This window comes from Dasypus novemcinctus, chromosome 11 (assembly GCF_030445035.2).
Source record: "Dasypus novemcinctus isolate mDasNov1 chromosome 11, mDasNov1.1.hap2, whole genome shotgun sequence".
NCBI classification, from domain to species: domain Eukaryota; kingdom Metazoa; phylum Chordata; class Mammalia; order Cingulata; family Dasypodidae; genus Dasypus; species Dasypus novemcinctus.
Genome location: NC_080683.1, coordinates 1,210,811 through 1,232,258, shown reverse-complemented (window position 1 = coordinate 1,232,258; position 21,448 = coordinate 1,210,811). Strand labels below are relative to the sequence as shown.

General features: G+C 41.1%; 1 long non-coding RNA gene across 2 annotated transcripts in view; it reads left to right on the top strand.

Annotated features, from left to right (window-relative positions):
• Positions 1-202: 202 nt before the first annotated feature.
• Positions 203-21,448, top strand: part of LOC131280347 (uncharacterized) — a 42,136-nt gene continuing 20,890 nt past the window's right edge. The window contains exon 1 of one of the 2 annotated variants that reach the window (XR_011650027.1): positions 203-329. This is a non-coding gene — a long non-coding RNA (uncharacterized lncRNA). Of the gene's footprint in view, positions 335-21,448 lie in introns of both variants that reach the window. The other variant, XR_009187830.1, reaches the window with a different exon arrangement.

Below are 21,448 nucleotides of genomic sequence, written 5' to 3'. Positions count from 1 at the left end.
GCCAGGCTCCCTGATGCCCCAGACTCTTCTACTCTCCAAAGGCTGGTGACAGGCCCTTTTCCCTTCAAATTCTACACCAGGGCATGGGGTCACATGGGCCCTGCTGTAATGCACTGGTAAGGTCTGAGGAGACTCTGAAGGTTATTTTGCCACCACTGGGAAACTGCTCCTAAAAGGAAGTCTTTCTGATTTCTGCTGCAGGAATGTGGGACTGAAGGTGGAGGTTGTGTTCCAAGAGCCAAGGAAGGAGGTCGAGGACCTGCAGATGTGGAAAGCAGAGCATGCTGGATGGAGCCCAGACAAGGCCTGACAGAGGCCAGGCATCTGGGGTGAGGTCAGAACAAGGTTTCGTTCTGCAGTAGCAGGTGGACAGAGCATGTGAGGGATGAGAAGACCCCCCAACCCCAACCCTAACCCTAATAGCCACACCTCCCCTTTTCCCAGACTCACCTTCTGGCTGCTGCTTCCTCAAGCAGGAAACCCTGTGGTATCATCAGCCTAGAGCTTACCAGTCTAGGTTCTGGCTGCAGGTCAAGTTCCCTGCTTACCCATCCTTCCATCAGCAAATATATCTTAATATGATGGCCCCAGATGACAAATGGGTATTAAAGCAAACCCAGTATCTCATCATTGGGCATCTAGAAACCATAAAGTTCAGAAACCTGCTGAAACATTGGGACAGATGTGGCTGGAGGCAGCCCTAGCATGAACTAACCATGGCAGAAGGGGAAGCAGCAGCGGGAGATGAGAGTACCCTCCAGGTGAGGAAACTGCTGCCCCTGTTGAGAGGGGTCACCTGGAAAAGGCCTTGATGGAGAGGTCCTGACCTTGGAGGGCCAGCATTGTTGGAGGTAGCTCCGTCCCAGGGAGGAACCTGAGCTGTCCTTCCTATAGTGGGTGCCTTCTCTGCATTCTACCCTTCCCCAGCTTCAGGGAACACAATCAAGAGGGAGCCTGGGGTTAGGGCTAGAGCAGAGCCTCTACTTCCAGAAAGCCTGGCTCAAATTTGGTTCCCCCATGTTGATTCCCTGCCCTTTACAACTGTTTCAATGGTCTTCCCCCTCTGAGCCAGGTCTCAATTATTTGTGAAATGAGGATAACACTGCTAGCTCTGTAGAGCTGTAAAAATTATAGATTTATAGGAGCTGTTATTGGCATATTGTGAGTTCTCATAAAAAAGTTCCTTCTTACTTTTACTAGGTAGAACACAACTGCCCAGTCCCCTTATACAGTCCATTCTGATTCCAAACAAAATTAATTACAAAACCCTCTATGTGATTTCAGTCCTCTAGCACTGGGACCTGACCCATTCAGCTCTGAATTCTACACAGCAGCCTTCACAGTGTTTGCACAAAAGATGCCACAAAGAAGTGTTTGCTGAATAAGGATTAGATGACCCAAGAATGTGTTTTTGGCTGCCTCCCAGGGTCAGAGTGCAGTAACATGCAGTAACAGTCCCTTCCAAACTTGGTGGGTTAGAAGTCACAGCTACCTGTGGCAGAAGGCAAATGACAGAGTGCTTCCCTCCAGGCCTCCTTGCCCTTCCCCTTGTCACACTGCAGTGCATCCTGCTCTGCCTCTGGGACCTGATTCTCGGTCTTCCCCTTGCACATCAGCCAGTGACAGGTGCATGTGCTCATGCTCTCCTCCTGAGGGTGAGATGTGGGCCAGACTGCTTTTCTTTAGTCAACCCTGACATGTGAAGGAGCCTAGATCAGAGGAGAACTTCCAGAAGAGCCAAGCTGCAAACCCCCACCCTCAAACACCTGAGGGAAATCTACACCTATGGCTGTAATCACTTGAGCTTTGCAGTAGTTTGTTTATCTGCACTATTGTGGCAATTGATAAGTGGTATACCTGGAAAATATCTTGAACCTCAGTGCCCAGATGCAGATACCCCAGGAAGTGGATTCCAGTGTAGGGTAACTATTTTTATGTGAGGAAATTAACTCTCTCCTTGAGCATTCCATTCTTCTCTTACATTTTCAATCACGGGTTTTTTAACACTCAACCTTATTTTCATTCCCCAGTTTCTATCTGCAGAGTCCACTAGGATTATAGCACTAAATCTCATTGCTGAATGTACATTTCAGAAAATCAGTTTCCATGTGAGTCCAGGCTAGAGATATTTGTTTATATCTGGTTTCCTGCACTGTTATGCAAGACCTGCATGAAGCATCTTTACCATGACATTGATGCTCCACAAATAATTGTTGAGTGAAGAAATGGGATGTATCTGTTTGAATCTCTAAAATGCAATCTGGGATTCAGAGATTATTGAACAAGATGGTTAGTAAAGAATCTCTATAAAAAGATAGGTAAATGGGTATGGGCAGAGGGAGTAGTCGAATTGTGACAGACCCCAAAACTGTCTCAGCTGGCCAGGTGGAATGTGGCTCTAGAAAGCCTGCCATTTCTTCAGTTGAACTGAGTTATCCAGATGTTTCTCACATGCTTCCATCAGGCAATGGATTTTGAGCCTCCTGGGAAAGGACAAGGCCTGCAGAAAGTGGCTCCCTGTCCTGACAATCTCTGCAGGTGCTGTCATCTAGGCTGTCTCCCACCTACATTTCCATCTACTAGAGACTGGAGGCCTTCTGTGCAGATGCAGAGAGATCTGTGGCCCACAAAATGCATCCCTTTTTAGGCTCAGAGCCATTGCTTTATAGGCATTATTTTTTAATGTATTTTCTTGAAGATACATATATTATGAATAATATTACATTTAAAAATATAAGAGGTTCTCACTTAACCAGCCCACCCCTCCATGCATTCTGAGTGTGTGTGTGTGTTTTCCAGGTTGTGTGAATGTTGGTGTATTTATGGAGATGGGAGTTTCTGTGTATATAAGCTGCAGTAGTGTATGTGAATTCAAAAGATGGGGACCACGGGTGTGTCAGAGTGAAGTTTAGATGGTAAATACATGTGTGGGGTGGTATTGGAGGCTTCTGTATGTACATGAAGACTTGTGGGCTGGGTGTCCTAGGGCTGTGGACAACTTATATGAAAATTCAGGGAGTTTGTAGGTAGATTCTACAGGTTTGGAGAATGCAGGGAGCTCAGGTGAAATCTGGAGTGTGTGTTAATTCACAAGTCTATGTTTACCCTTCTAATGCATTCATTGGAGGATTGGCCATTAGTAATTTGTGGGTATTCATGGAACAAAGCAAGTCAAATGGCCACTTCTGGGTTGAACAGGGAGGAGATTGTAGTATTTTCTCATCAAAGACACTGTAGAAAGGAACAGCAAATATTCTGCCTAGCAGCACAGTGGACCACTTTGGAAACTTTTGCATATGTGTGTTTTGGGGTGGCTCTGTTTACTTTGAGGGTAAAATGAGATATCGTATATGTGTCTCTTCATGAGGTGCGAATTGGGTCTGTGTCTATTCAGAGCATAGGCATTAAATACGTGCTCACACTGCCTGGGTGGAAGTTCAGGGCATTTTTGTGTGTGTGTGTGTGTGTGTGTGTGGGCCAAATTTGTAGAGGAGTGACTGGCTTTTGTGGGGGGCTGGGTTTGTGAAGGTGAACATATTATCAGGGTGTGTGGGCACATTCTGTCATAGTTTGTCAAGATGGAGGCTTGTGTGAGTTTGTATTTGGGGTGTGAGGTTATTGTGTCCATTTAGCTGAAAGAGGGGCTGTCGTGTGTGAGATTTAGGAGAATGTGGAAAAGTTGCTCTTTGTCTTCAGGTTCTGAGGCATCATACCTAGATGTGTGTTCACAGGATTTGGGGGACTGACTGTTCCTTAAGTACTTGGTAATATCTGAGTTTATCTTGAATGCATTTGGTTGTTGTCAGAGCCTATGGGATTGATTTGGGGGTTTTGTGAGTTTTGGTGTATTTTTTATGGGATATGAGAATATGTTTACTACTAAGTGCTTGTTTGTCCATGGATGTTTAGAGATTGTGTTTTTGTACTAAAGATTATTTTTTACTGGGAATTGTGGGGTTTATATAAATATATTTTTAAAGTTACATTTAAAAAAATGGGGTGCCCATATAGTCCCCACCCCCTCACCCCACTCCTCCCACATCAACACCTCTTTCATCATCAAAGCACATTCACTGCACTTGGTGAATACATTGTGGAGCACTGCTGCACCACATGGACTGTGGTTTACATAGCAGTTTACACTCTAACCCAGTCCACCCAGTGGGCCAGAGCAGGACCTACAATGTCCAGCCACTGTCCCTGCAGTACCACCCAGCATAACTCCAAGTTGTGAAACTGCCCCCACATCTTATCTCTTCTTCCCTCTCTCTTCCCTCAGCAGGTACGATGGCCACTTCCTCCACATTAATGCTACATTTTCCTCCATTACTAATCACAACAATTCCAGAATAGAATATCAGTAAGTCCACTCTCATGCATACTCTATTCCTCCATCCTGTGGTCCCTGGGATGGTTATGTCCACTCCACCTCTATATTGAGATGGGACTTAGATTCCACATGGATGATGGATGCAATTCTCCTGCTTGCAGTTGTAGGCCCTCTTGGCTCCCTGGTGTGGTGGTTGACCTTCTTCACCTCCCTGTTTGCTGGCTGGTGTAAGTTCATTTAAATAGAGGCTAGGAGCTGCAGGTCTGTTGAGGCTAAGGGCCTGGCTATCACATGGACAGTCCAGGGATTCAGGTCCCCTGAGCATACTCCAAACCCCAGTGCCAACCACAGGTCCAGTAAAAGTAACAGGATTGGCTTCCGAACTCAGGTTCAACTCCATCCCACTCAGGAACACAAACTCCAAAGTAGAGCCAACAGACATGGCACTGAACTCCATTGCCATGACCATAGAACCTCGAGGTCTCTGGAGCCCTCAGAAGAACCAATACCTGAGGTTGTATCTACTTTGGCTGTCTCTGGGACCCTGCTGAGGCATGCATAAGAGTGACCCCTCTGATGGTCTCCTGACTCTGTTTTGGAGACTCATAACCATATAAACTCATATTTTTTGTACAAGGGACTCTGAGTGTACATTGGAAGTTCTGGCAAATATATAATTAGTGTCAGAGGTTCTTCAGGCTTCCTTGCATTTGTGAGATTGTTACCATGTATATCCATTAGGCAAGGGAATGTCTTGCATGTGTCTGGTTGTTGTGGGACTGCGGTTTGTGTGTCTGCAGATTGTAGGTAGATGGTTGCTATGTAGTTGCTGGCACAGGGTGTCTTTTTTGTTTAATATTATTACTATTGAAATCATGGAAATGCTCTAATAATGATTGAAGTGATGAATGTACAACTTTGTAATTATACCAAATACCACTGATTGTATGTTTTGGATTAATTGAATGATTTGTTAATACGTATTAATACAATTGACTCATTTTAAAAATAAATATTATCCATGTATGATTCCCCGCTATATAAATAGAAGTGAAATACATTTTTCTGAAAACTGCTTTAATATAAGTTAGAGTGCATGTGGAGGAAAGGGATCCCTCATTAGCTGATGGTGTGAGTGGAGAATGGTGGAGCCCTTGTGGAGGACAGTTTGGCATTTCCTCAGCAAGCTAACTACAGAACTGCCATGTGCTCCAGCAATCCCACTTCTGGGTATATAAGAGGAAGAATTGAAAGCAGGGACACGAACGGATCTGTGAACACCAATGTTCATAGCAGCGTTATTCGCTATTGTCAAAAGATGGAAGCAACCCACGTGCACATGAATAGAAGGATGAATAAGCAAACAGTGGTGTATACATACCATGGAACATTACTGAGGTATAAGAAGCAATGCAGCATTAACACACAGGATAACCTAGATGAATCCTGATAACCTCATGTTAAGTGAAGTGGGCCAGGCACTGAAGGGCAAATATTGCATGACCTCACTGATTTGAATTAAGCAGTTTGAGCAGTCTCATGGAGCTAGTGTCTCCAGGGGACACAGAGGGAATAGGGGTTGTGAGCCTATGCCCATAGGGCAGTAACTAGGATAAGGTGGAAGGGTGTAGTTGTACAGGGGATGAGGATGACAGTGGTGTGGTGATGATATTGAGATCAGCCGTGCTGGTCTGTGAGTTGGGTAGAGTGGGGGTTTGGACTATCCATGGGTTGGGAGGAGGGTCGAGGGAAGGAACAGATGAACTCTGGGGATTTGCAGATCTGTGCTTAAAACTACAATGTTGGGAATATTCTTTTAGCAAATATGGCAGGGGAAGATTACTGGTGTAAGTATTGGATGTGAGTGGCATATAGGAGAGGTAGTACCTGGGGCAGGTTTCTCTGGAATATGTAAGTGCTCATCTTGTCATTATGTGTTATCTCAGTGGGTGGAGACCCACACAATAAGCAAGAAAATATTAAATCCCAATCGGGGGAGTCATGTTATCTTCTCAAATAGAGGGGCAAGAGACTCTCGAGAACATAGGCAGTGTCTAACAAAAGAAAAGAGACAATTATGTCAAGTACTCAATATTATTGCAAGTAATTATGAGTCATACTCTTCAGAAAGTGAAACAGTGGGTACCATAGGTGCTGGGGTTGGGGGAACAAAGGACAGTTTTAGGGCATTAGAATTGTTCTGCCTGATCTTTCATAAGGGGAGACTCTGGAAATTTAGAGTACTACATAGTGGAAGACTTTAGAAAACAGAAAAATATTTATTATTGTGTTTTGAATTTTGATTCCCAATACGAAGAACTTTTAATGAATTTGAGTACATTTTGGTCAAAATATGCCAAAACCCAGAGGCTAAATCACAGAAATATTCCATACACTGAAATATCCTCATACTAAATTACTCTTTATGCATGCAAAGTATTTTGGTTGATTGATGTTTTAACAGACAGACTTACCCCCTCCTTGATTCTCATAATTCAGTAGGAGATTTCAGAGGATTTCTTCGGCTATATGATGATTGTGCACATGATTTCCAAGCTTTAAAACACATTTCTTTTTTAACTTTTTAATCGCCATTGTAAAGACCTGTATTGCACTGTTGAATAGAAATGGTAATGACTGCTGTTCTTTGTCTTTTTCCTAATGTTAGGGATATGGTGCTTTGCATGCGGCTGGTACTTGTGATGTTTGCTCCAATTTGTGTTGGATGTATTTCTTTTAGTTTGTAGAAGGTCTATTGATAATAAGTGCAAACTGTTACCACAGGTTATTTTCATCTGTTTAGGTTTTCATAAACATTTTGTTTTTGATAAGTGTTCTGTAAGGATAATATTTTTAAAAATTTCATCAGAAGTATGAGGGATTTGCTTATAACCCACCCCTCCCCGTCCCACAAGTTTCCCTCTGAGTAGCGTCTTACAATTGTGTGGTACATTTATTACAATTGATGAATAAAACATTAAAGCATTACTACTAACCAAGGTCAATAGTTTACACTGCAGTTTACACTTAATTCCAATGCCTTAAAAATGCCCTATTTTCTACCTAGTATTCCCAGCCCCTCCCCTCAGAACCTCTGCTAAGCACTATCTTTGCATCAATGTTACATGTTCTTCCATTGTTACAATATTAATGTTTACTTTGTACATGGTTACTGACCACCTTAATTGGTTCTTTCCTACACCGTACATTTTTTGGTGTTTTGATGCCCACTCTGTCTCAGATTTCAGGCGGTTTAGATCTTATGGGGCAGATGGAAAGGGCTGTTTTGCTTGCAGTTGTAAATACTCTGATTCAGATGACAGTTGTCCTTCATCATCATTTTGTCCGGTGTCTTTGGCAGACCCCTATAGGTGAATCACAACACTGACCTTAGGATTTTGGAGCGAAACCCTCCCATCCTCTGCAGATAATGACTCCCCTTTTGAGAAACAGCTTTTGGCCTGCTGCTGGGCCTTAGTAGAGACCAAATGCTTAACTATGGGCCATCAAGTTACCAAGAGACCTGAGTTGCCTATCATGACCCACCAAACCATTAAGTCAAGAGGGCATAGTAGCACTCCATAATAAAGTGGAAGTGGTATATATGAGAAGGGCTTGAGTGGGTCGTGAATGCATGAGAAAGTTACATGGGGAAGTAGCCCAAATGCCCATGATCACCACCGCTGCCATGTCACTTTCTCCTTCCCAGCCCACAGCTTTGGCTTCTTGGGGAGTCCCTTACAATCATTTGACTGAGGAAGAGAAAACTCAGGCCTGGCTTACAGATGGTTCTGCACAATATGCAGGTACCACCCAAAAGTGGACAGCTGCAGCATTGCAGCCCCTTTCTGGGACATCACTGAAGGACAGTGGTGAGGCAAATCCTCCCAGTGGGCAGATCTTGGAGCAGTGTACCTGGCTGTTCATTGTGCTTGGAAGGAGAAACGGCCAGAGGTGCATTTGTACACTGATTCATGATCTGTTGCCAATGGTTTGGCTGGATGGCCAGGGACTTTGAAGAAGCATGATTGGAAAATTGGTGAGAAGGAAGTCTGGGGAAGAGTTATGTGAATTGACCTTTATCAGTGGGAAAAATACCTGAAAATTTTTTGTCCCATGTGAATGCCCACCAGAGAGTAACTTCAGCAGAGGAAAATTTTAATAATCAAGTGGAATAGATGACCCAGTCTGTGGCTAATGCTCAGCTTCTTTCCCCAGCCACTCCTGTCATTGCCCAGTGGGCTCATGAACAAAGTGGCCATGGAGGTAGGGATGGGGGTTATGCATGGGCTCAGCAACACGCACTTCCTCTTACCAAGGCTGACTTGGCTATGTCCACTGCTGAGTGCCCAATGTGCCAGCAGCAGAGACCCACACTCAGCCCCCTATATGGCAACATTCCTTGAGGTGACCAGCCTGACACCTGGTGGCAGGTTGACTATATTGGACTACTTCCACCGTGCAAGGGGCAGCAATTTGTTTTAACTTGAGTAGACACATACTTTGTATATGAGTTTGCATTTCCTACGTGCAATGGCTTTTCCAAAACTAGCATCCGTGGACTTACTGAATGTCTTATCTACCACCATGGCATTCCACACAGCATTGCTTCTGCTCAAGGAACTAATTTCCAGCAAATGATGTGTGGGAATGGGCACATGCCTATGGAATTCCCTGGTTTTACCATGTTCCCCAGCAGCTGAAGCAGCTGGACTAATAGAATGGTGGAATGGCCTGTCAAAGACTCATTAACAGTGCCAACTAGCTGGCAGTACCTTGCACGGCTGAGGCAATGTTCTCCAGGAGGCTGTGTATGCTTTAAATCAGCATCCACTTTATGGTGCTGTTTCTCCCACAACCAGAATCCATGGGTCCAGAAATCAAGGGGTGAAAATGGGAGTGGAACTGCTCGCTTTTACCCCTAGTGACCCACTGGGACAATTTTTGCTTATAATCGTTTTGCTTCCATAGTCTTAGTAGTAATGTTCCCATCCTTTCTCCTGGTTTTGGTAATTTAGTCCTCTTTTACTTAAGTTGATCTCAAGATTTGACTATTTTATTGATCTTTTCAACATAATATTGCTTTTTATTGGTTTTCTGGTATTTCATTGGTTTCCTTTCTGATGTTTATTATTTCCTTTCTTCTCTTTGCTTTGGACTGTTTCCTTTTCTCTACTACTATCTTAAGATGAAGTTTAACTTACTGATTTGAGGTGCTTATTTTCTGATTTGAGCATTCAAGCAATAATATTCACTCTGAGCATTACTATAATGTGTTACACGTGTTACTCTCAACCCTGTTCATTTCCACTCTATTACAGTTAACCTAATTATATCGCTACATACATCAGTCATCAGCTCCCATTCTCAGCCCTCATTCCATTTCTTAGTAATCCATACTCCAGAGTTCATTTCCATGAGTTTACTCATCCCTGGGAGTCATAAAGCATGCTGGAGGGAAGTTATTGCATTTATATGCTGAGTTTGGCTTAGAGAGAGGCCACCTTTGAGCACAGGGTGGTTCCCACTAGCTAACTCTTAGGCACCCTACAATAGTAGGCTAAGTTTCAATTTCAAGAGTGAAGGCTCACAAACATAGTCATCAATATCAAGGGCCCATCAATGGACCATCCTCCTTCACTAGCGATTGCCTCTGTGACTAGTGGGGGATTCTTGCTGTTCCATTAGAGAAAGTGGCAGAGCTCCCCACAATGGGAATTTGATATTCTTTAGTTATTGTGTGAATCTCCACTCACTATAAAAATGCCCCACGAACACTAAAATACATTTTATGCCTTATATGTATGCCTGGGTGAGCTTCCTCCCATATATCCCCCACACTGACACCCCACACCAATGCTCCTCCCCTACCATAGTTGAAACCCTTCTGTGACCCAAAACTTCCTTAAAAATGAAGCCAAGGATATCACCATGTACAATTAACAGGAAAATGAAATAACGATAGGTTTAAATGTAAGAAATAAAATACATAATAATTTAGAGAAATTAAAATTTAAAAATTGGGATATTAAAAATACAATGAAAACTATTTTCTAAAACTTTTGTATGTTTTTCCTTTCATCACTGTAATATATATCATCCTGCATGTACAGTGATCTTATTTTCTTCCATTCCTCCAGTGTCTTTCTTTCTTTATTTTGTCTTCAAAGAAGTTTTAGGTCACAGTAAAGTCACATACAGAATACAGGTGTATTAGTCAGCAAAAGGGGTGCTGATGCAAAATACCGGAAATCTGCTGAGAATTATAGCGGGTATTTATTTGGGGTAGGCGCTTACAGATACCAGACCATAAAGCAGAAATTACTTCCCTCACTAAAGCTTATTGGAGGAAGATGTCTCACAATGTCTGCGAGGGTTTTGGCTTCAGGGTTTCCTATGTTCCTGGGGCTTGCTTTTTTCTGGGTTCAAGGTTCCCTCCTGGTGCTGGCTTCCCTTTCCTCTGGGTGCTGACTTTCCAGGTCTTCAGCATCAAACTCTAACATCAGAAATCCCAAACTCTGTTCTTCACCGTGCCTTTTATCTGTGAGCCCCCACCCATCAAGGGGTGGGGACTCAATGCCCTAAACATAATTCAATCATGCCCATGTACAGATCAGATTCCAAGCATAATCCAATATTTCTTTTTGGAATCCATCAATTATATCAAACTACTACAACAGGGGACTCCCATATAACCATCATCTTTCCCCCTTTACCCCTTCCCATATTAATAACTTTTTTATATGTGGATGGTACATTTTTTACACCTGATGTACCAATATTGAAATGTAGCTACTAAGGGTGATCCATGGTTTACATTATGGTTTACATTTTGGACCATACATTTTATAAATATTTGATGAAATTAAACATGGCCTGTATCTATCATTGCAATATCAAGTAGAACACTTCCATTGCTCCCCAAATGCCGCCTGTTTCTTCTCTTCTTCCCTCCCCCTCCACTTGGGGCCCATGGTGAACACCAGGCTTTACTTCTTGAAGGACAAGATTCAGTTACTTGCAATAACACTGAGGGCTTGACACACTGGTCTGTCCTTCCCTATAAGGCACCACCCATACTCTCAAGGGACTCCCACCCATCTGTTTGAAAACATAGCAGGCCTCCCCGTGATGGGAATCCAACAACATCCTGTGGATCTTTACCCATTGATAGAACACACTATGGCAAAATGATCTCCTGAACACTCCCAAAAAGCCTGCCCCAGGTATGCCTTGCCCCAAATGCCCTTCCATCCAACACACTAAATTAGCAACTCTTCCTTGTAAAATTGACAGAAGAGCTTTCCCAACATTGTACTTTTAATCACATCCCTGCCAGTCCCCAGTGTTTACCTGCTACCTTCTTCAGCCATCCCCCAGTTCCAAGGACTGTCTACCTCTCCCTCTCCATCCTACCCCCTGTCAGATCTGCACCAAACCCAATAGTATCACTACACCCCTGCCATGTCGTTTCACTGCACAGCTACACATTTACACCTCGTCAGAGATTTCACCCATATAGGTTTTGGCTGACAATCTTCTTACCCATTTCTATTTCCTGTACATCTATCTTCCAGATGCTTGCTCTGTGAGTCAGCTCAAATTGCTTAATTTATATCAGTAAAGTCATGAAATATTTGTCCTTCAAACCCTGACTTACTTCACTCAACATAATATCTTCAAGATTCATTCATGTTGTATTATCCATTGTGTTAGTGCTATATTCTTTCTTCCAGCTGAGCAATATTCCAATGTATGTATGTTCCACATTGTTATTATCCATTTATCTCTTGATGGGCATTTGGATTGATTTCAACTTTTGGCAACAGTAAATAATGCCACAATGAACATTGGTGTTTATGTATCCGATGTGTCCTTGCTTTCAATTCTTCTGGGTATGTATTCAGCAGTGGATTTGCTGTATCATGTGGCAGACCTCTAGTTAGTTTTTTGAGAAACTGTTGAACTATCATCCAAATGACCGCACCATTCTACATTCCCACCAGTAGTGAATGAGGGTTCCCATTCCCCCACATCCTCCCCAATACTTGTAGTCTTCTGTTTTTTTATATGGTTGCAAGTCTCATGGGTGTAAGATGACATCTGGTTGTAGTTTTGATATTCATTTCCCTAATAACTAGTGATGTTGAGCATCTTTTCATGTGCTTTCCAGTCATTTGTATTTGTTTTTTGGAGAAGTATCTATCCAAAGCACTTGCCCATTTTTGGAGTGGGTTTTTTGCCTTTTCATTTTCAAAGTGTAGGATTTCTTGATCTATGCTGGATATTATGCTCCTATCAGATATATGGTTTCTGAATTTTATTTTCCCAAAGGTAGGTTGCCTTTTCACTTTCTTGACAAACTCCTTTGAAGTGCAAAATTTTAATTTTAAAGAGGGCCCATTTATCTATTTTTTCTTCCTTGCTTGTACTTTGGGTGTGAAGGTCATAAAACCATTTCCTAATACAAGCTCCTTTAGAGGCTTCCCTACATTATCTTCCAAGGTCTTTATGGTGCTGGCTCTTATATTTGGATCTTTGATCGATCTTGTCTTGATTTTTGTATAATATGTGAGATGGTGTTCCAGTCTCATTCTTTTGAATATGGAAACCCAGTTCTCCAAGTACCATTTGTGGAAGAGGCTATTCTCTCCCAGTTGAGTGGGCTTGGTGACCTTGTTGAAGATCAGATGAGTGTATATGAAAGGATCTATATTAGAACTCTCAATTTGGTTACATTGATCAGTGCGTCTTTGTGCCAATACCATGCAGTTTTGGCCACTGTAGATTCGTAGTATATTTTAAAGCCAGGTAGGGTGAGAATTCGGATTTCAGTTCTCTTTTCCATACATTCCTGGTTATTCAGGGCCTCTTGCACTTTGAAATAAATTTTTGTAGTTTTTCTAATTCAGCAAAAAAAATGCTGTGGTGATGTTTATTGGGATTGTGGTAATTCTGTAGATCAGTGTGGGTAGGATAGACATCTTAATGATGTTTACTCTTCCTATCCATGAACAAGGAATATTCTTCCATTAATTTAAGCATACTTTGATTTCCTTTACAGTGTTGTGTAGTTTTCTGCATAAAAGTCATTTACATCTTTAGTTAAATTTATTCCTGGGTGTTTGATTCTTTTAGTTACTATTTTAAATGGTATTTTTTTCTTGATTTTCTCCTCAGATTGCTCATTTTGGTGTGCAGAAATGTTACTGAGTTTTGCACATTAATCTCCTAACCTGTGGCATTACTGAACTCATTTATAAGCTCTAGAGGCTTTGTTGTCAATTTCTCAGGGCCTTCTCTGTATAGGATCATGACATCTGCAAATAGTGAAATTTTTACTTCTTCTTTTCTAATTTGGATGCCTTTTATAGGTTTTTCTTCCCCAAGTGCTTGAACAGGTACTTGTGAAACAGTGTTAAATAGGAACAGTGATAGTGGGGGTCCTAGTCTTGTTCCTGATCTTAGAGGAAAAACTTTTAGAATTTCACCATTTTATATTAGGATAGTTGTGGGTTTTTCATATATACCCTTTATCATGTTGAGATAGTTTCTTTCTATTTCTATCCTTTATAGAGTTTTTATCAGGAAAGGGTGCTGTATCTTGTCAAATGCTTTTTCTGCATCTGTAGAGATGATGATGTGATTTTTTTTTCCTTTTGATCTGTTTATATGGTGTAAAACATTGGTTGATTTTCTTACGTTGAGCCATCCTTGCAGTCCATGGATGAAGCTCACGTGGTTATGGGGTCTAATTCATTTGATGTGTTGTTGAATATGATTAACATGTATTTTGTTAAGGAATTTAGCATGTAAGTTCATTACAGAGATTGGTGTGTAGTTTTCCTTTCTTGTGTCATCTTTGTTTGGCTTTGGTATTCGGGTGATGTTGGCATCACTGAATAAGTTAGGCAATATTCCTTTTGCCTCTATTTTTTCGAAGCAGGATTAGTGTTCTTTCCAGCATGTTTGGTAGAATCTACCTACGAAGCCATCTATTTCTGGGCTCTTCTTAATTGGTAAGTGCTTGATGACTGATGCTATCTCATTGCTTGTGATTTGTCCATTGAGTTCATCAATTTATTTATTTATCAATGTAGGCTGCTTGTGTGTTTCTAAGAATTTGTCCATTTCCTCAAATTATCCATCTTTTTGGCATACAATTTTTCAAATTTTCCTCTTATGGTACTCTCTGTCTGTGGAATCAGTGTTGATATCCCCTTCCTTATTTCTTGTTTTGCATATTTGCATCTTCCCTTTTATTTTTCCTGGTCTATTTAAGGGCTTGGTCTTCTTGAAGAACCAGATTTTGTTTTGTTTTGTTTTTTCTACTGTTTTTTAAATTTTGATTTTATTTAGAGCTGTTCTAATCTTTGTTATTTCCTTCTTTATATTTCCTTTGGAGTTAGTTTGTTGTTCTTTTCCTAATTCCTTCTGGTGTTCAGGTAGGTCTTTAATTTTATCCCTTTCTTCTTTTTTGAAATATGCATTTATGGCTCTGAATTTCCCTCTCAGCACAGCTATTGCTGCATCCCATAGGTTTTGATACGTAGTGTTGTCATTTTCATTCATTCCAAGGTAGTTACTGATTTCTTTTGAGATTCCCTGCCTAATCCACTGTATGTCTAAGAGTGCATTGTTTAACTTCCATATCTTTGTGCCTAATCTGGTTCTCTGGTCCCTACTTATTTCCAGCTTCATTTCATTGTGGTCGGAGAGATTACTTTGTGAAGCACTGTCCTGGTCTGCTGTACCCCAATGCAGGTCAGCAAGGCAGCCTTGACTCCCTCTCAGTTGTTACAGTGAGAGCTAAGTTTTATCTACCTAGCTCATTGGCCATGTTCATATCATCCTCTTGTTCTTCTTTTTAAAAAAATTTTTTTTTGGTCTATTCATGCCCTCTTATCCTTCCAAATTAGCTAGATGTTCTAGCACAATATTGAATAACAGTGGTGACAAGGAGCATTCTTGTCTTGCTCCCGATCTCAGCAGGGAATATCTCAGTATTTCACTGTTCAGTACAGTGCTGGTTTTGAGGTTCTCATGTTGGAACTTTACCATATTGAGAAAGATTCCTTCTATTCCTATGTTTTGAAGATTTTTTTTTTAATCAAGAAAGGGTGCTGTTCTATGTCAAATGCTTTTTTACAGCAATCAGGAGGATCATATGAATTTTCTTCCTCAAATTGTTTTGTGGTATATAAAGGCAATTGATTTTCTTGTGTTAAAACACCCTTTAATCCCTGGAATAAAACCCACTTGATTGTGGTGTATAATTCTTTTTTTTTTTTTTTTTTTACTTTTTGTATTGAAGTTCATCATTCATACATGAACATCCACATACAAAAAATGTATAGTATAAGTTGTGAACTACAAAAAATATGCATATCATCATACAGGGCTCCCATACATTACCAACACCTTGCATTTTTGTAAAAGAATCATTACAAACTATGAAAGAGCATCATCAAAATATTGCTAGTAACTCTCAACAGACTCCAGCTCCTACAATCTGATTTATTGGACTCACCTCACTCAGCTAAGATGGAGTTGAAGAAAGACAACCACCACACCATGGAGCCTAAAGTGCCTACAACTGAAAGCAGGAGGATTGCATCCAGTATCCATGTGGAATCTGAGCCTCCTCTTGACATAGAGGTGCAACGGACACAACCAATCCAAGGTCCACAGAGAAAAGGTGGCATTGGAGTGGGAAAAGTGGACATGGTGGCTGATGGGTATGGGGAATGGCAGGAAGAGATGAGATGTGGAGGCGCCTTTGGAACTTGGAGTTGCCCTGGATGGTGCTTCAGGGGCAATCACTAGACATTGTAAATCTTCCCAGGGCCCACTGGATGGAATGGGGGAGAGTATGGGCCATGATGTGGACCATTGACCATGAGGTGCAGAGATGCCCAGAGATGTACTTACCAAATGCAATGGATGTGTCATGATGATGGGAGTGAATGTTGCTGGGGGGGGGGGGGAGTAGTGGGGTGGGGGTGGTGGGGTTGAATGGGACCTCATTTTTTTTAATGTAATATTTTTACAAAATCAATTAAAAAAATATTGCTAGTAACTATAGCCTATATCTTACATTTGGTGTATTTTCCTCCAACCTATCTGGTAAATTGCAAACTGTATTAGCATTATATACTTGTCATAGATCATGAGAGAATGTTCTTCTATGTGTTCTATTACCCACAGGCCACCTTCCACCATAGGATTCATTGTGATTTATAGTCTCATGCATTGTACAATGTTATTTGCTTGTTTTCATTATTATCTTTTTTTAAAGAAACATAGATTACACAACATGTTACATTAATAAATATAAGAGGTTCCCATTTACCCCAGTCACCACACCCCCCTCCCACTCCTCCCACATCAAAAACCTCTTTCATCAGTATGGCACATTCATTGCATTAGATGAATACATTTTGTAGCACTGCTACACAGCATGAATAATAGTTTACATTGTAGTTTACACTGTTTACACTCTCTCCCAGTCCATTCAGTGCATTTTGGCAGGATATTTAATGTCCTGCATGCCCTTGCAATATTCAGGACAACTTCAAGTTCGAAATATACCCCCATATCACTCCTTTTCTGCCCTCTCCCTTCCCTCAGCAACTCCCGTGGCCACTGTCTCCACATCAGTGATACAGTTTCTTCCATAGCTAGGGTCACAACAATTGTATACTAGAATACCTGTAAGTCCACTGTAATCCATAATTTATTCCTCCATCCTGAAGTTCCTGGGATGGTGATGTCCACTCCACCTCAAAATCGAGAAGTGTTTCAATCCCACATGACTGGTAAATGGGATTCTCCCATTTGCCATTGTAGACTCGTTTCCATGGTGTGGTGGTTGACCATCCTCACCTCCCAGTCAGCTGACCGGCATAAGTCCAACAAACTGGAGAGTAGGTGTTGGAACTCTGCTGAAGCTCAGGCCCCAGCTGGCACATGCACAGTCCTGAGATTCAAGTCTCCTGAGAATACACTAACCCCAGCACGATCCTCAGGTTCAGGAAAAGTGACATAAGAGGCATGCACAGAGAAGTCACATCTGAGTCCAACTCCATCACACTCAGGATTGTAAGTTGCACAGTGGGGTCCACTGACAAGGCACTGAAGTCCCAAGTCATCTGTCATGACTTCAGGTCCTGGGTGTCCTCCTAATTGGGCCCTTTTTAAAATTGGGTTGCTTTTCCTTACATCGATGAATTGTATGATCTCTTTATATGACATGGATATCAAACCCTTGTTGGATATGGGATTTTCAATATTTTTCAATATTTTCTCCCATTGAGTAGGCTGCCTGTGTATAACTTTTTTCGTGTGTGTATAATTTTTAATGTGCTTTTGGATTCTGTTTGGAAGTATTTTTGGAACTTTGCTACATATATATTCATTATAAGTATTGGTCTGTAATTTTATTTTTTGTAACATCTTTATCTGGTTCTGATATTAGCATGACGTTGGCTTCATAGAATGTGTTCGTGTTCTCTCCTGTTTGATTTTTTGGAACATCTTGAGGAAGATTGGTATTAGATCATCTTTGAATGTTTGCTTGTTCTATCACAATGCCTCTGAGTTTTGGTTCACCTGATTCTGAGGCTTTTAAATTGCCAACGTTATGTAACCAAAACCAGGCCAGGGATACACTAATGGGGTACAGATTTTTTTTTCCCCCAGGGTTTTGGGGAAAAAAGTGACCTAAAAGCAATTTTTCTCATTGCTGTTATCCAATTCACTAGCAGATGGCATTCACTGGCAAACACTTCCAAGGAAGTGCCACAATCCCCAGCCAACCCTTGCTTCTGGTCTGGCTCTGCTGGTCAGATTCACAGAAGAGAAACCACTCTGTCATGTGCCACATCCTCCCTCTTCTCTCTCACTCAGCTGCACTTAGCCATGGATTTTGTCAGGCTTCATGCCTTGAAAATGGGCACTGGGAGCCCTTTCCTCCTGCCAGGGGTGTTTAGAACCTCACAGTTGACATTTCAGGCTCTTTGGCTCTCTGTCCCTTGCCCTCCTGGGCCTTGGGCAGTACTGTCCAGGTTAGTTATCCCCCAACACAAGTCCCTCTGACATCTCCTTGCACTTCTCCCTTGCTTTTGTGAGAGTTGAGCCCTGCTTGTGTGCTCTGATGCCATCTTCCCCATAGTCTGTAAGCTTTGCTCTTTGATGCATCCCATAGGTTGTGATATGGTGTGCTATTTTTTAGATCAGATTAAGGTATTTAGCAATTTCCCTGTAATGTCTTCAGTGACCCATGGGTTATTCCAATGGTCATTAACTAACTTCCAAATATCGGGAGGTTTTCCAGACTCCTTTCAATTGTTGATTCTAATTTCATTCCATTGCAATTGGAGAAAATACTTTGCATAATTTTAAAGTTATACAGACTTTAGGTTTTTGCTTTGTTGTTTTTTCCATTTGAACAGCAGAGTTTCTATTCTGGAGAACATTTCCTGTGAACTTGAAAAGAGTATGTATACTGCTACCTATGGATGGAATGTTTTGTTCACATCAATTAGGTAGAGTTGGTTGATAATGTTGCACAAATCTTCTATACCTTGCTGAATTTGTGTCTAGTAGTTCTATCAATTATTGGGAGTGGGTATGGAAAACTTAGACTATGACTGTTCAATGATCTCTTTCTCCTTTCAAATCTCTCAGGTTATTTCTTCAGGCATTTGAAGTGTCCGTTGTTAGGCATGAACATATTTTACAATTGTCATGTCTTTAAGATGTAATAACATTTTAATCATTATGAAGTATTTCTCTTTGTCTTTATAACATTTATTGCCTTAAAGCATACTGCCTTAGTTTGCTAAATCTGCCAATGCAAAGTTACCAGGAATGGGTTAGTTTTTACAAAGGGACTTGAAATGTCCAAATCAAGGCACCAGCAGAGATGTTTCCTCAACAAATGTCATCTGCTGGCAGATCCTGGAGTCTTGCCACGTGGCAAGGCAAGATGGCAGCTAATCACTGCCATTCCTGAAGTCTTCTCTCTCAGATGGCATGGTCAAAGTGGAGGCTCTCTTTCTGAGTAGCTCTTCTTTCATTTCTCAGTTTAAATAAGACCCAACAAACGGGTCAAGACCCAACCTGGGTCATGCTGCACTGACATAGCTCAATCAAATGGCCCCACACTCATGGGAATGGATGAGTTCAAGAACATAACCTTTCCTAGCCTTCACAGTATTTAAACTTTTCACTTAGTATATCGGAAAGCAAGAGACACTCCACCTCTTTTATGATTGCTGTCACATGATAATCCTTTTTCATCCTTTTACTTTCCACCTTTTTCTTCCTTTGAATCTAAGGCATGCCTTTGCAGATTACACTTTTAAGGATCTGGCCACTTTATCAAATGTATCAATCAGACCAATGCCTATTCAAATAGACACAGCTCTCCTTTTATTCTGAATATGAATTTTTCTTCCCTGAAAACATCAACCATGACAAAACTACCATCTGTGAACTTACAGAACATCTTATCCTTCATCTTGATAGTCCACACAGCTTTGCTTCTGTTCATGGAACCCGCTTCATGGTTAATGAAATGCAGTACTGGGCATATGCTAATGGAATTCCCTCATCTTCCATTTTCATACTGGAGCAGCTGAATTGACACATCAGTGGAATGACCTTTGGAAGATTCAATTATGGGGTTAGCTGGGTGGCCATACCTTGCAGGTCTAGATAAATGTCCTCCAGGAAGCTGTATATACACTCAATTACAGTGTAATATATGGTTCTGCTTCTCCCAAAGCTGTGATTTGTGAGTCCAGAAATCAAGGGATGGCAATAGAGATAACTCACTAGTGATCCTCTACCAAGTGTTTTGCTTCTTATCACCAAAACTTATGCTTTTCCTCCAGAAAAGAGAAAAAATGATTTAATTGAACTGGAAGTCAAAATTGCTGTGGACCACTTTGGTTTCCTCATGCCTCTGAATCAACAAGCAAAGACAGGATTGAATGTACTAGCTGAGGTTATTGATCCTGATTACCTAGGGGAAATTAGACTGCTACTTCAAAATGTAAGTAAGGAAGAGAATTCCAGAATACAGGATATTCCTTAGGGTATCTACTTGTATTTCCATTCCCTGTGATTAAAGTCAAAGGAGAACTCTAACAATCAATTTGCACAGGACTACTAATAGCCCATACCATTCATTAAAATGGTATGTGTTACTGCAGTAGGGAAAGAACAATAACCAGCTACTTTGTTTGTTGAGGGGAAATGAATTATGCATGTGTAATAGAAGTAGGCATTTGCAATTACCAGTTATGATCATGTGACCATTTGCCACAACGAGGACTATAATTGCTATTAATATTTATTTTGTTAGAAGCATTTTTGCATATGAATATGTTTCTGTATAAAGCAAACATCTTTCTTTTCATCCCTCTCTTAACCCCGTATAAGATTAGTTGTATTAACTTTGCGTCATAGTATTTATGTTACAGGATAGCAAGGGTAAGAGTGAATATTGGTCACCCAAGTGCTTGCATCCTATTTTGAGGAAATATTAGTGAACTTTCAGTAGTACACAGGATAGTTGTATCATGTCAGATGGAAATGTGGTTTTGTTATTGTCTTTATTTGGAGATAAAATATAGTTTATCTGAGATGTCAGTGGGTGTCCAATTGGCAATGGATAGACCGTTATGATTAGTTTTATGTGTCAACATGTCTAATTTGTGTGTTCAGTTGTTTGTCAAAAGCTGCCCTAGTTGTCCCTGCAAAGTTACTTCATAGATGGGATTAGTGCTTAAAATGATTTGACTCTAAGCAAAGAAAGTTACAATGAACAACGTGATTTGGACTAATGCAAACAGTGAGAGGTCTCAGAAGGGAGAAGTGGGTATTCCATCTATCATAAGGTGTACTTCCACAAGACTACACCTTCCACTGCCTCCTCTTGTTCCAGCATAAGGAGTACAGACAGAAGATTTCAACTACCCTTATACTGGAATTTCCAGGCTCTGCACCTTCCTTCAATCAAAGGAATCAATTCCTTAAAAGGAATCTCTTCCTGTATATATATTTCTGTCACTGGTGACCCCTGATTGATCCTGATTCTCTATAGAGCTT